Source organism: Gossypium raimondii, chromosome 4 (genome assembly GCF_025698545.1).
Source record: "Gossypium raimondii isolate GPD5lz chromosome 4, ASM2569854v1, whole genome shotgun sequence".
Lineage (NCBI taxonomy): Eukaryota > Viridiplantae > Streptophyta > Magnoliopsida > Malvales > Malvaceae > Gossypium > Gossypium raimondii.
This window is the reverse complement of record NC_068568.1, coordinates 1,550,625-1,564,387: the sequence shown is the minus strand read 5'-3', so window position 1 is coordinate 1,564,387 and position 13,763 is coordinate 1,550,625. Positions and strand designations below refer to the sequence as shown.

General features: G+C 33.0%; 1 non-coding gene across 1 annotated transcript in view; it reads right to left on the bottom strand.

Moving 5' to 3' along the window:
* Positions 1-4,691: 4,691 nt before the first annotated feature.
* The window catches only part of LOC105779378 (probable sodium/metabolite cotransporter BASS1, chloroplastic), a 32,712-nt gene continuing 23,640 nt past the window's right edge, over positions 4,692-13,763 (bottom strand). The window contains exons 5-8 of the transcript XR_008195433.1: positions 10,529-10,535; positions 5,254-5,333; positions 5,103-5,163; positions 4,692-5,017 (exon numbers count right to left, since the gene is read on the bottom strand). This is a non-coding gene — a transcript (probable sodium/metabolite cotransporter BASS1, chloroplastic). The remainder of the gene's footprint in view (positions 5,018-5,102; positions 5,164-5,253; positions 5,334-10,528; positions 10,536-13,763) is intronic.

The following is a 13,763-nucleotide window of genomic DNA, read 5'->3' as shown; positions in this document are numbered from 1 at the left end:
CTCTAATAGTTTCCTAGCAATGCCATCTAAATCAAACTTCCATAATTCAAAATCATCACAAGCTGCTCCAGAAAAGTCATGAGAGTGGTCAAAGTGCTGCAGACACCAAGTTTATTCTTAAGAAACTCAAAAACGACTTACATGAAAAATTTAGTAAAAATATTCGTCATCTGATCTCTGATTTGCAATAAACCAGCTTCTTCAATATTCACCTTCTATGAATTCCTTATTGACTAGTGTAGCTTCAAGAGTTATCTCTAATAGTTTCCTAGCAATGCTATCTAAATCAAACTTCCATAATTCAAAATCATCACAAGCTGCTCCAGAAAAGTCATGAGAGTGGTCAAAGTGCTTTCCCTTCTTCCAAGGTCTTGTGTTGTCACTATACTTGCGATTAATACCATTTATAGTTTGATTAACAAATCTACCAATTGCTCCACACTCAACAAGTTTTGATTAATCTCAGGTACAAACAGAAGATCTGAAATCAACTTAGTTCTAGCACAGTTCTCTATTGCTACTATGCCTCTTCCCTTCACTTCTAGGTATTATCCATTTCCTATCCTTACTTTCGACTTCAATGACCTATCAAGGTCTTTAAACAACTTCTCATCATAAGTCATATGATTGGTGTAACCACTATCAACTAACCAATTTTCACATGGAGTACTTGATGAGAAGCAAGAGACAACAAACAAATGGTCCTCTTCTTCTTTAACTACAACATGTGCTCCACATTGCTGCTGATTTTTTGACTCCTTACGGAACCTCTCAATGTGCCCCATCAAGTTACACCTTATGCATTTCACATATGGCCTTCTCCAACACCTGAAATAGGGATGATTCTGTTTTCTACAATACTTATATGAAGAATACTTATTATAATTTTCAGTACTATTACCTTTTGCAACAGTTTCTGAACCACTATTGTAATCACTCTTCTTTCCATTCCACTTCTGTTCCTTTTTTTTTCGCCTTTCTGCATCTTAGCCTTCAATGCTCCTTCAATGCTTCTTTCTATACTTCCTTCTTGCCTCATTAGCCTCTTCTGCTCTTGTACTTGTAAAGCACTGATCAACTCCACTACTCTCAATTGAGTCAAGTCCTTAGTGTTCTCAAAAGAGGCAATAATTGTTTCATATTTCTCAGGCACAGAGACAAGTATCTTCTGCACCAATCTAGAATCAGAGAGACCAGTCCCAAGAACTCTTACCTTGTTGGAAATTTCTATTAGCTTGTCTGAGTATTCTTTGATTGACTCAGACTCCTTCATTCGTAGCCTCTTGAATTCTCTAATCAAGTTCAACACCTTCATGCTCTTGAACCTCTCATCTCCTTGATACTTAGTCTCATATCTCCTCTACTGATCCAAAGCCATAATTCTATTGAATATTGTTGGTGAAACCGAAGCATAAAGACAAGACTTTGCCTTAGCCTTCCTAGTGGTTCTCTCCTTGTGCATTTTGATCTGGTTCATAGTTGGATTGTCGGGAAGTGGAGTCATCTCATAGTCTTCCTCGACAACTTCTCAATAATCACAACCATCCATGTATGCTTGCATTCTTACAACCCATGCTTGATAATTTTCTCCATCAAACACAGGTGGGGCTAAGATAGACAGGTTACTCAATCCCGATTCCATTTTTCTCAAAAACCTCATAAGTGTACCTCTCAAATTTTCTCTTAGAACTCTCACAAAACTTTTCTCACAAGTCCTTCAAGAAAAATGGCTCTCGATACCATTGTTGGTTTAGCAAATACTTAATTGAAGTATAGAACAAAAGATGGAATGAAGGGATTAAATAATTCATTATCAATGCAACCCTTATATACAAATATCAAGTAACAACCTCAACAAAAATTCAAATTGCTACTCCTATTAACAAGCTAACAACTCCTACTCCTACTAACAAGCTAACAAATCTCCCTAGGACTTAGTCTTATTTTTTTTTTAAAAAAATTGTTGCAGCCTTGAGATACTAACACTTCTCCAATTCCACTTTTAGGGCACCAGACTGAAGTGAGCTCTTTTGTTATTTATGTTAGTACCAAACATCTCGATGGATGGCTATCAGCAAGGATTGACAAACATGTTGATCGGTGCAATGTTATGCTGGTGGTGTGCTCCGGCTTCGACAGTGGTTCCATCGGGTTCATGATGAATGAAATAGGAAGCAAGAGAATTAGGAAGGGTCCCGTGTTGGTTCATAGCGGGAGGTTCCTCCACTTCAACCATATAGTGGGAAGAGCCATTTTCATCTTTGTACATGGTGATTCTATCCCCAACTTTGAGTTTGTTCTGAACAATAAACCTTATCCATCCACAGGAGAGAACAAGTTTAAGGCACCCATTTCTCCGAACAGTACAGTCAACTTCCGAGATCCTTCCGGCGTACATGAGTTGAATTCTAGCTTCAAGGCTTCCATTGAAAGGTGGGAAGAGATGTAGTTCTTAATTATATTTTTGAACTTTTTTTTTTACCTTAAATCTTTCTTCTTCTTTTTTTAATCGGTTTTTTTTATAGATTTAGTAAAAATACTGTTAAAAAGGCTTTTTCAATAGATTTAATAAAAATACCGTTAAAAAGTTAACGGGTTGATGTAGAATTTCATTCGTAAAATATTTTTAATGAGATATAATTTATTACTTAGATAACTCAATAAGATAATTACATGTAAGAAATAATAAAATAAATAAATAATACATTAAAATTTGAAAAAATAACTCTTAATTTAAAGAAAATAAATGTAATTGTCTAAAAATTAACTCAATAGAAAAATTCTCAATAAACAAAGATACGAAAGATTGAAACTCTTTAAAAGAAAAAATAAAATCGTGAATTTATTCATTAAATCTATTAAAATATAATTTGAAAAATAAATCAAAGATTGATGGTAAAAGAAACTAAAAATATAATTAAAATCATTTTAGCAAAACATATAAACGTTAATAGCCTAATTTATCATTAACATATTCTAACCATCCAACTAGACATAAGTAATTTGTAGAACAAAGTTTACGTTGGCGAAAAGACATGACGCCTTCTATAAGAATCAAACCCATTACCACATGTTAGAAGCCACACACTCTACCCACTAAGCTAAGACAGCTAGTCATTAACTACCTCCAAAATAAGAATAACTTGCCAGCCTGAGCCAAGTAAAATTTTATTAAAATAAACACAAATTGAAGCATTGGACTAAAATGGTTTCTTCCATTTATGGAATTAATGTTTCTTTCTATATATAGTATTGAAATGATTGATTACAAATTAAATAGTGTAGGAACCGAAATTTTGTTAAAATAATAGTTAGATTTGAATTTTTAAATTTAAATTTTAATAAAATATGAATTTAAATTTATAAAAATTTTAAATTTAATTTTTAAAGATAAAAATTTATTTTATAATTTAGAATTTACAAAATCTGAAAACATCAAAAAATAAAATTTAAAATAATCAAAAAAATTTTCTCACAAAACTTGTCTAAGCTAGAGCAGTTCAATGGTCGAGCAGCTTACTCAACCCAATAGATCTAGACCAAAAATTTGATTTAATAAATTGTCAATTTTACAAATATGCGTAGTGTATTAGGAAGTGGACACTTCCTCATACACATATTAGTCATTCCATATCTTTCAACAATTTCTTTAGATGCATATAATTAAATTAAAATTAGAGTTTCAGTATATAATTACACCAAGTCAAACTTTATATATCAAATTGCAATTAAGCTAAATTTTATATATAATTTTGATATTTATTTAAAAAAGAAAGGAAATAATTGTACATAGTTGCATGTGTATATAAAATTAAATATCAAGTTAACTTCTAACATGAATGCAATCAATGATATTATCTATATACAAATTTGGAGAAAAAACCATTTTAAAAGTTGATCTTTTAAAATTTTATTTAAAAATTATTATTAATGTAGTGATAAAATTATTTAGAGCTCCATTAAAAATATTGATTCAATATCTAAACATATTAATTTTAAATTCTTTTGTTTAAAAATTATATAAAAATAAAAAAATGTAATAACAATCCTTTAATAAAATATAGATATACTTTTCATTTTAATTTTAAAAATATAATTTATTTTTATCATGTTGTATTGAGAGCTATATCATGTGGATGTTGACAATTGGCCTATTTAGGCCAACTTCAAATATAAAATTTTAACCTTTGACTAATTAGATGGTAAAATATTTTGAAGAGTTATGTTCTCTGAGTACGGTTTATCTTTTGTCTGAAAATAGTAACTTCCTGTCGTGTAAAAAAAAAGTGCACGTGTTATATTCGCGGTGTATTAAAAACTACACGTGTATAAAATGAAAATTTAACCGAAGGCGCCGACTGTGAGAATTGAAAAAAGTGTGTATTAAAAACTACACGTGTATAAAATGAAAAATTTAACAGAAGGCGCCGACTGGGTTAAAAGACACGCGCTCTACCGGCTGAGCTAAGACGGCTATTCAACGACTTTCCTTAAATTTAGCTAATAATTTTAAAACAATTGTTGAATAGAAGTAACCGTAGACTTGCAGTCTTGTCTCTTGTAATTTTAGCAAGTTGATTGATATATATATATAAATAATCTCTTCTTTATTACACATTTGTTTTAAATTTTTTAATAATTGATAAGTGAGAATAAAGGTTAATCATTTATGGCTGCCATTGCCATTCTGATTAATGCAAAACATGTTATTTAGATTTCCCTTTCGATGTAAAATACACACATCATTGACTTTGATGATTACATACATACATACATACATACAAAATGATGAAGATGAAGAAAGAAAAAAAAGGGTGGGTTTCAATTTTCAAGTTCAACCTCACTCTTGATCTTCAAGTTCCTGTTTTGAACCACTAATCTGTCTCCAAAAGAAGCCTAAACTGCTACCCATTATATTCATAATCACTGCCGACATGGCGGACGGTAACGCTACCACCGGAGAAGTGAAATGAGTTGTCGCCAATACCACTCCTAATGAAGAATTTTGCATGCCAACCTGGGTGGGAGATTTCATCAAATACATGTAATGCAATATTTGAAAAGTTCATAAAGGATTTGGTATAAAACTCAGAGATGCGTACCTCGATTGATATTGCTCGCCGCTCTGCTTCTCGGAATCTACAAATGGCTGCTGATATGTACCTGAAAATGGTGAAGTCGAGTCCTTCCTTAGTTTCGTTGGAAGTTTGTACCGAGTGTAATAAAAACGAGGAGCAAGTTAGTGATTCTCACCCTACAAAGAAACCCGTAAAATGTAGCAACATCACGGAAAGTATTACGGCAACGTGGTCTCCGTAAAGAGGCATTGGAAGCTAATGATGCATTAACTATTGAGGACTTAAAACGGACGACATTTCCCGAGAAAACGCTGGCAAGGAATCCCGGAAACCAGAAGTTAGAGGGAATAATGAATGGAAGGTAAAAACTAAAACCAGTGAGTATCCAATAGATAAATTTCGATGAACGAATAACCTGCATGCAAGTAGCGATGAAAGTAAAACGGCAAATAAAGGAGGAAATGGTGTAATCATTTTCACCACCAAAGGAAATGTTCTTTGTAGATAAGAACCGAGCAAAACCGGAGCCACGACCACCTGGAACAAAACATGATCAAATGATAAAACATATGGCAATGGCATACATCTCATTGAGGCGCTGGGGTGTTGCCTTGACACAAGTGTGCCAACGAATAACGGTCCAATCGCGCATAAGGGTGTGCTAGTGGTATTGGGGCACCTTATCTTGAGCGCAATGGCGTCAAGCTTAAGTCACTCAAGGACCGGGCTGCAAGGGCACTAGAGCTCGGAGCGGGAGTGCGTGTATTTAGGCGTTGAGGCATTGTGCTTGCTGCGTGTTAGTTGAGGTCCATGATTTCGATGTTCAAATTTTTTGCTCCTTTCTTCTATCGATAAATCTCTACCTCCGTAACTTACCAAATGGTAAGTATTGAATAAATAATATTTTATAAAAATATTAGCTAGCCCGTGTGGCTCACATGGCCTCACACATGCTCTTGTGGCCCAAATACTCTAGACCGTGTGTCACACATGATCTAGCACATAACCTGTTACACGACTGTATGATGTCAACAGTATAGTCTTTTGGCATTCGCCGTTTGCTATTTTCTCGAGTTTTCTTTACACATCTTACTGATTTCTGAAACTAACACCACGTCAAGAATTCCTAAACCTAAAACCAAGATTTAAACAACCAATTTTAGTAACAAAACACTAATTCCAAGTAACTAATTCAGCATTCGACCACTTACCGAACAGAAACGATAGTCCTCAAAAACCTCTAATTCGCCAAAAGTAAGTCATGCGATTCACAAACCTCACCTGACAGATTCCCACACCAAAGAGAGTTATCAAAACGCAAGTACCACTGACTAAAAATTTCTCAAATCAAATACCCAAAAACCACCTTCCTGAAATAAACAACCACCACACTTACTCAAAGAAGTGACAGAGCTTCCACAACGTACGAATGGAATAACACAAGAGGCAACCGTATGGAAAAACGAGAAAGAAAAACAACAAAACTTCTAAAGCATAAAGAATGAAAATTTCAGAAATGGAGCATGAAAGAGAGGAGAGAAAAAAATAAATAAATTGAATAGTGTAGCAAGAAGTGTACGGCAGAATGTGGAGGACTTTGAGGAAAAAAGTTTAGAATTTCAAAGATAAAAATTCTTAAAAACTAACTACTTCCCCACTAATCTCAATATCATATACCTTATCCTTATTTGATTTTTCCCAGAATTTAAAATAAATAAAAAATTTCAATTTACACACGTGAGGATTCAAATACAAAACCTAAAGGTAAGCCTTACCACTAAACCAACATACTTACTCTAGTCATCAGTTTAACAAAAATAACATATAACTCTAATATCAAAGGCAAGAGGTTGGACAAAACTTAACAAAAATGGAAGAGAAAGAATTTAAACCCAAAACCTCCCACACAAAAGCACAACACTTAACCATTAAACCAGATAAACTCATTTTACATAATCTTTACAATTTTAATTTAAAATCAAAACATAACCACTCTTAATTTCATTAATTCAATTTCTTCCAACCCGATTTCCACACACATAAACTCGTAATATACTTTAAACACCTAATGATGTTCGATCATAGAGATGTAGACTTAAATCAACATGTGGCACATATTAAGCTGAGGGATTAGAGTAAAATTTTAAATTTCTAAAGGGTGAAAGTAAAAAAATTATCTAAAATTTTGAAAATTATGCTATTTCTCACAACTTCCGGCATTAAAATGAGCTATGTATTTTATTACATACATATAAGCAAAACATATCTATTTGAATATTAAGACTCTGATTCTCTTCTTAAGTAGTTAATTACTAATAAAAATAAAAAGACATTCACTTCCTAATTGTTGTTTGTTGGGTATGTTTAATGGATTATGTTAATTAAGCAGGTGATAATCACGTTTTCAGTTGAGTTTTAATTTAATTAATATTGTTGTTATTGTAATAATAAGTAAAACATAAATTTGAGTGTATTTAAGTGTGTTCTTTCCTTCAATTTAAAAGTGAGGAAAGTTATGACTAGAATCAAGCCAATGTCGACAATATTTGCATAGGAGTTAAATTTTTGAACACCAATTCAAGTACAACTTATTTGGTAAAATAATTTTAATATTAAATTTGAACTAAATAATATTCTAAAAATAAAATTACAATAAGGATGAAGTAAGAAATTATTGGAATGTTAATGATGTGAGGATGAGTCTCTTTCAAGGTGTTGGAATATGTTGCTTTCAATTAGTAGAGCTGTTAGTATATGTTCTTGGTTATTTTAATGGACGATTCTTTCGAACTTTCGAAAGTGGGTTTGGTAAAGCAATCAAGTTTATTTTATTTTATTTGGAAGGATAGGAACGGAGAGAATGGGATGTTGAGGTCTTAGAAGAAAAATTTTTTTAAGCAAATAAAGGGGAGATCCTTTAATTGATGAGCCAAGAATTGCTCGACTGGGGATTAAGAATAAAAGGAGGGTTTACGTGTGATTGATAATGAAGAAGTGGTGATAAAGGAGCTGGCGCAAATTACAGGGAGAAGACTTAATATAGATTGTTAAGGTACTCTTCTTCCTCTTTTTCTATTTTGATTGTTATTTTCTTTTAACTTTTAATTGCAATTGCTTCTAAATGGAAAATATTTTTGAATTATGAGAGAAGAATAACGTGGTTAACGCAACTCGAACTCATATCATATCTGGATGAGGAAATACCCTCATTATTAGGTTAACATACAGATTTATAGAACAACGCGTTTAACGCAACTTAAACCCATATCACATCTGGGTGGGGAACCTCATTATTAGGCCAACATACAGTTGTGGATTTTCTTTTTAAAGTTATTGAGGTGAGTTGTTTGTTATATTAATGTTTTGATTTTCTAGTTGTTGCAAGAGGGTTGTGTTTTGTAATGGTTTCCTTACAAGGGTTCTAAGGGTTGTTTGGCTTTTGTTATTGTATTGTTGATTTTATTTGTCTGTTTTTGGTTGGTGTCATCGTTGTTTTCTAGTGCTTCTAAGTGAATGGATTTATGATGATTGCCTTCGTTCATAAAATACTTAAAAAGAAAAAAAGGAAAATAAAAGAAAAGGGTTATCATGGTAAGATAGTCTTCGTATTTAAGATGCATACATCCAAAACGTATAGGGTGCATCTAAAGTAATCAGAGTCATCATGATAAGATATTCTTTGTATTTAAAATATTCATGGTGAGAGTCACTTTACCTATTTTTATATTTAATATAACGGATAAGATCTATGGTTTAAATTTGTGTCAAATAAATATTTGACAAAAATTATAAACATCATTTTATTTAAATCAAAACGTTCACATATTTAAATTTCATGTAATGACCTGATGATCTAGGGTATTCATTGTTCTAGGTGTGACCTGAATTTAAGTTGCACTAGTCGCATCGATTGTTCAGATTTTACCTTATTACTATAATTCACCAAAAAAACACACAATTCATCTATTTCCTAATATCTCAATAAATTAATTACACAATCACAAAATTTGCAATACAATATATCACACACATATATGCTGTTCTGCATAAAGTGCTTTTAGGTGTGTATTTCTTCCTTGTAACTTTTTTCTTTTAGAGGTTTTATTATGAATACAATAAACTTTAGAGAAAAAGTGTATTCAATTGGATCCCTTGAATTTAGTTTTTCATCGAAACCCTAGACGAGTCATTAAACCTAACATGGCAAACTAATGTTCGACGTTGAGGGTTTAATTGATCATTAAATCTTAATTTTTTTAAAAATAAATATTAAAATAACATTAAATATTATAAATATGGGTAAACACCAAGTACTAACATATTAGTAAGAACTTCAAAAAATTATTATAAAAAAATCAAACACCTGAAAACAGTCCAAAACACCTATAAAACAACCTTCCTTTCCCACTCCACTTATCACCTTGACCTAACAGAGAGACCCCAATACCATTGGACTAAGAACCTGTGCCAGCATGCATACAACTCAGCGTCGAATTTGCAGCAACTTGGACGTTGTAAGACCACCCTTCCATCCGAAAAGAGCACTTGAATAAAGAGACTCCTACAAATTAAAAGATAATTCCATTGAAACAACTCACTCGAAACCTTACCAACCAACAGACCTCGTCAGCCCAAATAGCAAACTGCACCACTTATCAACAAAACGCCCGATTAAACGTAAAAAACAACTTCATACTCTTTAGCTTCAACCCACATAAGGAACAAGTTTGCACTCGCAAAATCAATCAACTCCAATCAAAGCAAGCTTCGATGGCCTGACCAAAATAAACAAAGAACGCCCCAAGCTCCAACCCATGAAACAATGGCATGCCCATTAAATCTGGACTCCATCAACTTCTGACTCATCCATCTGCCAAGTCAATCCCCCTTCTTCAGCTCAATCATCCATAGCCAAATCAAATTGCTTCCTCATAATCCAAGTCATAGTTACTTCTTCAACTTCCCTCAATATCACGCAAATCTACTTCTGAATCACAAGTAGATTGAATTTTCATCAAATAATGAGATCCCATTTTCAGTATCGTTGTCTACTCTAAGGAACTTCCCCCAGTGGCACGCATTGCTTTGGAAGGTCCCTTTACTCCCAATTTGAGTCTTCGAAAGATTGAAACAAGTCATTGTCCTTGAACAAAATCAAGATCGAACGTCCAGAAAGCTTAAAAATATTCACCCCATCAATTCCTTCTGACAGAAGTTTTCCTTTAAAGAATACGAGGACGACCCATCTTCAATCCAAGCAATAGCACAGTGTTCCAGCCAATTAAGTTTATTCGTATCGACCACATCTTGCACAACAACCCGTTTTGTTTCAACTTCCTTAATGGTATCATGCTCCATAAGCAGATGTCGGCTCACCTTCTCATCAGCCCTAGCCTCGATATGAGTTTAATTTATGTTCTACACACCCTTCTCCAAAAGGTGTTCCTAACTCGAAACCTTGCCCTATTAATTTCAACCCGAAATCCATAGATTCTAAAACTGTTTAATCTCTCTGTCGCCCTTTCTGCATCAGTCACGCATTCAGTGCAGTCCTCGCGGCAAGTTGTTAACAAAGATCGTTGGACACGAGATTCCCCTCCACCGGCGAATGCTTATTCGAAAATTTTCGTCTAAGTGTATCATGCTATTTTAAATGTTCTTATGCTTAACTTTGTTGTCCATTTTACAATCCATATTTAAGGTTTGTAATGGTTTCTCTCAACAACATCATCTTCAAATTTATCCGTTTATACTCAAATCTTTTATTTATAATTTCCAAATTTTATAATACCATGTTTCATTAAAAGAAACTAAAATTAAAACAAAACCAAGGTTTGGAAGCTTATGATTGAATATTACATTATTTCACTGTGTATTAATGAAAATTTTGACACTTATTTCTTTTCTCATTCAAAATTTTTATTATTATTAGAAGTCGCATATAGAGGACTTGTCCCTTTATTAAAAATTGTGCATATTAGTTTTTATATGTTAGATTTAATCTTTCTGTTAAAATTTCATCAATTTCTATTATTTAAAACTTATTTCTATATGTCAACATGAGGTACATCGGCACACCATGTGCCACTGTTTAATTATTTGTTAGCTATGCTAGTTTTAATAATAGAAAATGGATGAATTTTTTAAGAAACAAGATCAATTTGCTCTTTAATCTAATATATTAGAACTAATTTACTTGTTTTTAAATAAAGTGATCAAATATAATCGAATTTGTAGGACGAAGATATCTATAATAATTTTACAAGAAACTGAGTGAAAGGTACAAGAAGCAAAAGCCAACACCTAAAATCACCCAGAACTTAACAATAATCATCTAAGAACAACTCCAAAAGACACCAAGAAACAGCAATAAATACAACTCTAACACCAGCAACCAATTCGACACCACAAGAATAAAAAACCTACCAACCCCAACAGTCTCCACACAACCAAAAAATAACAAACACCCTTAGTAATAAGCAAACCCAATCACACAATCACCAAAGCAAAAGTATAAACTAGAAAAGTTTATTACCTATGTATTTTCTGCTATATAGGTGGGGAGGGGTGAAAGTACATAGGTGGGTGCTTGAGGATTTGGAGAAAGGGAGAGTAAAAACTAGAAGAAAATTTGGTTACCTATGTATTTTCTGCAAGAAAACACTAGGAATATACATACGAAAATCATTTGATACATAGAGTTTTTTACACTTTACAAGCGGATTAATATGCAGGTATATCAAATAATTACCCATATACAGCAAAATATGTAGGTAGCTGAAGAAATTATAAAGAATTGAGAGATTAAAGATGAAACATTAAACATAGAAGACACAGATACTTAGTTCCATATTATATTGTTGAAAAGGTCGACGAACTGACAGTGAAGGATGCGTTTATGGATAAGGAGATGAAGAAGCTTTTCCTCTCTATATCTAATTAAAACACCATATTGCTAGTAAACCAATCATCCCAGAAAAATATTTATAGAAAAACCAGTTAAGTCGTCACGAGATATTATTATGCAAGTAAAATATAATATATATATATATATATATAAAAGGTATGTTAAGCTTCTTTTTTTTCTTCATTCATCTTACAAATAAAACATTTCCTATAATTGAAAAATAAATATTTGACAGTTAAAATTAATACTCACCACCAACCTTTAAATATGTCACCAAGATTAATACCTGCTACTGGTTGAAGTCATTTCATTACCTTTCAGATCTAACTTCACTAGCCTGCATATGGATTGGGTTGCGACAGAACCAAGTCCAAGGTAACACTTCGATGATGAGTAATAAAGTTGCAACATGCTTCTCCAGCTGCATCACTAGGCCCACTGCCATAGGCTATTGCATCACCACCCTCGGCGATACCAAGGAAGTCGATTTCTCTTTCTGGTTTGGCCATACAGGGCGAGAGGAATGAGGGTTCAGCCATGTCAGTACCCTTGGTAATGCCCAAGCACTTCATTTCATCAGTCATAATAGCACCAAATATCGTAACAGACGGTTTGGCAATAACATGACCATCAACCAAAGTGTCAGTTGCAACATCTGGAAGCTCCATGATGGGGATACCTCCCTCCAGGTTGATTGCTCCATCATCAAGCGCCTTATTAGGTATTCGGTCTGCCTCGTTTCCGGAGTTGGTTCCATCGACTTCATGATCATTAAAAGCGAGAACAGAAGAAGAAGGAAGGGTCCCGTGACTCCTGTCTTGTTTGCTGGCAGCTGGTGGCTTCTCCACTTCAACCCTAAAGTGGGAACCACCATCTTCATCTTCAAAATCTTTGTACATGGTGATTATATCCCCAGTTTTGAGTTTGTTATCAGCAACAAATTTTCTCCATCCAACGGACAAAACAGGTTTCTTGTACCCATTTTTCCGAACAGTGCAGTAAATTGGCCAGATCTTTGTCCCATAGTTTAGCTGAATCATGACTGCATGGCCTCCATTGAAGGCTGGCAAAGAAGGCAGGATTTTTCCCGGAATCGTCAACCGCTTGTTGATATCAGTAGTTTTAAGTTTTTTAGAGAACATCTTTGTGGGCTGAGAGGCCATGGCTTTCTAGCTGATGGGCTAAAAGCTGTGCTTTTCGAGGTAGAATTTTGTATCTATATTACTCACTATTATACAGAACAGCATGTGTGTGAAAGCCCGGTAGGGTTGTCTGGTAACTTTTTTTTTGGCACCTTCCATAAACTTTCCCTTCAATTGTTATCCTTACTATATTGTTATTTAATATTAAATATTTTTAATTATTATTTAATCCATATAAATATAATTTAAATTATTTTTAGAATAGTTTATTTTTAATATATGTGTTTGGATTAATGGTGTCTTTCACTATGACCCTTAAAGAAATCAAATTTTAAAGCTATTTTATAATTATTTTTGAGTTTTTTCAGGTAAATATTGTGTCCACTTTTTTTGTATTCGTTTGTATTCGTTGCATTAATTGAGTTTATCCCTTACAGTTTGGATTAATGGTGTCTTTTACTATGAACCTTGAAAAATTAATTTATGGATATATTTTAAAAATGAAATTAGAAATTAAGGTATTTTAAAATGTATCATTTCAAAATAATCATATTTATGTTGGAAAAAATAGATTTTTGGAAATTTTGAGGTATATTTTCGATTAGTAAATGTGGAGATTTAAATCATAAAATTATG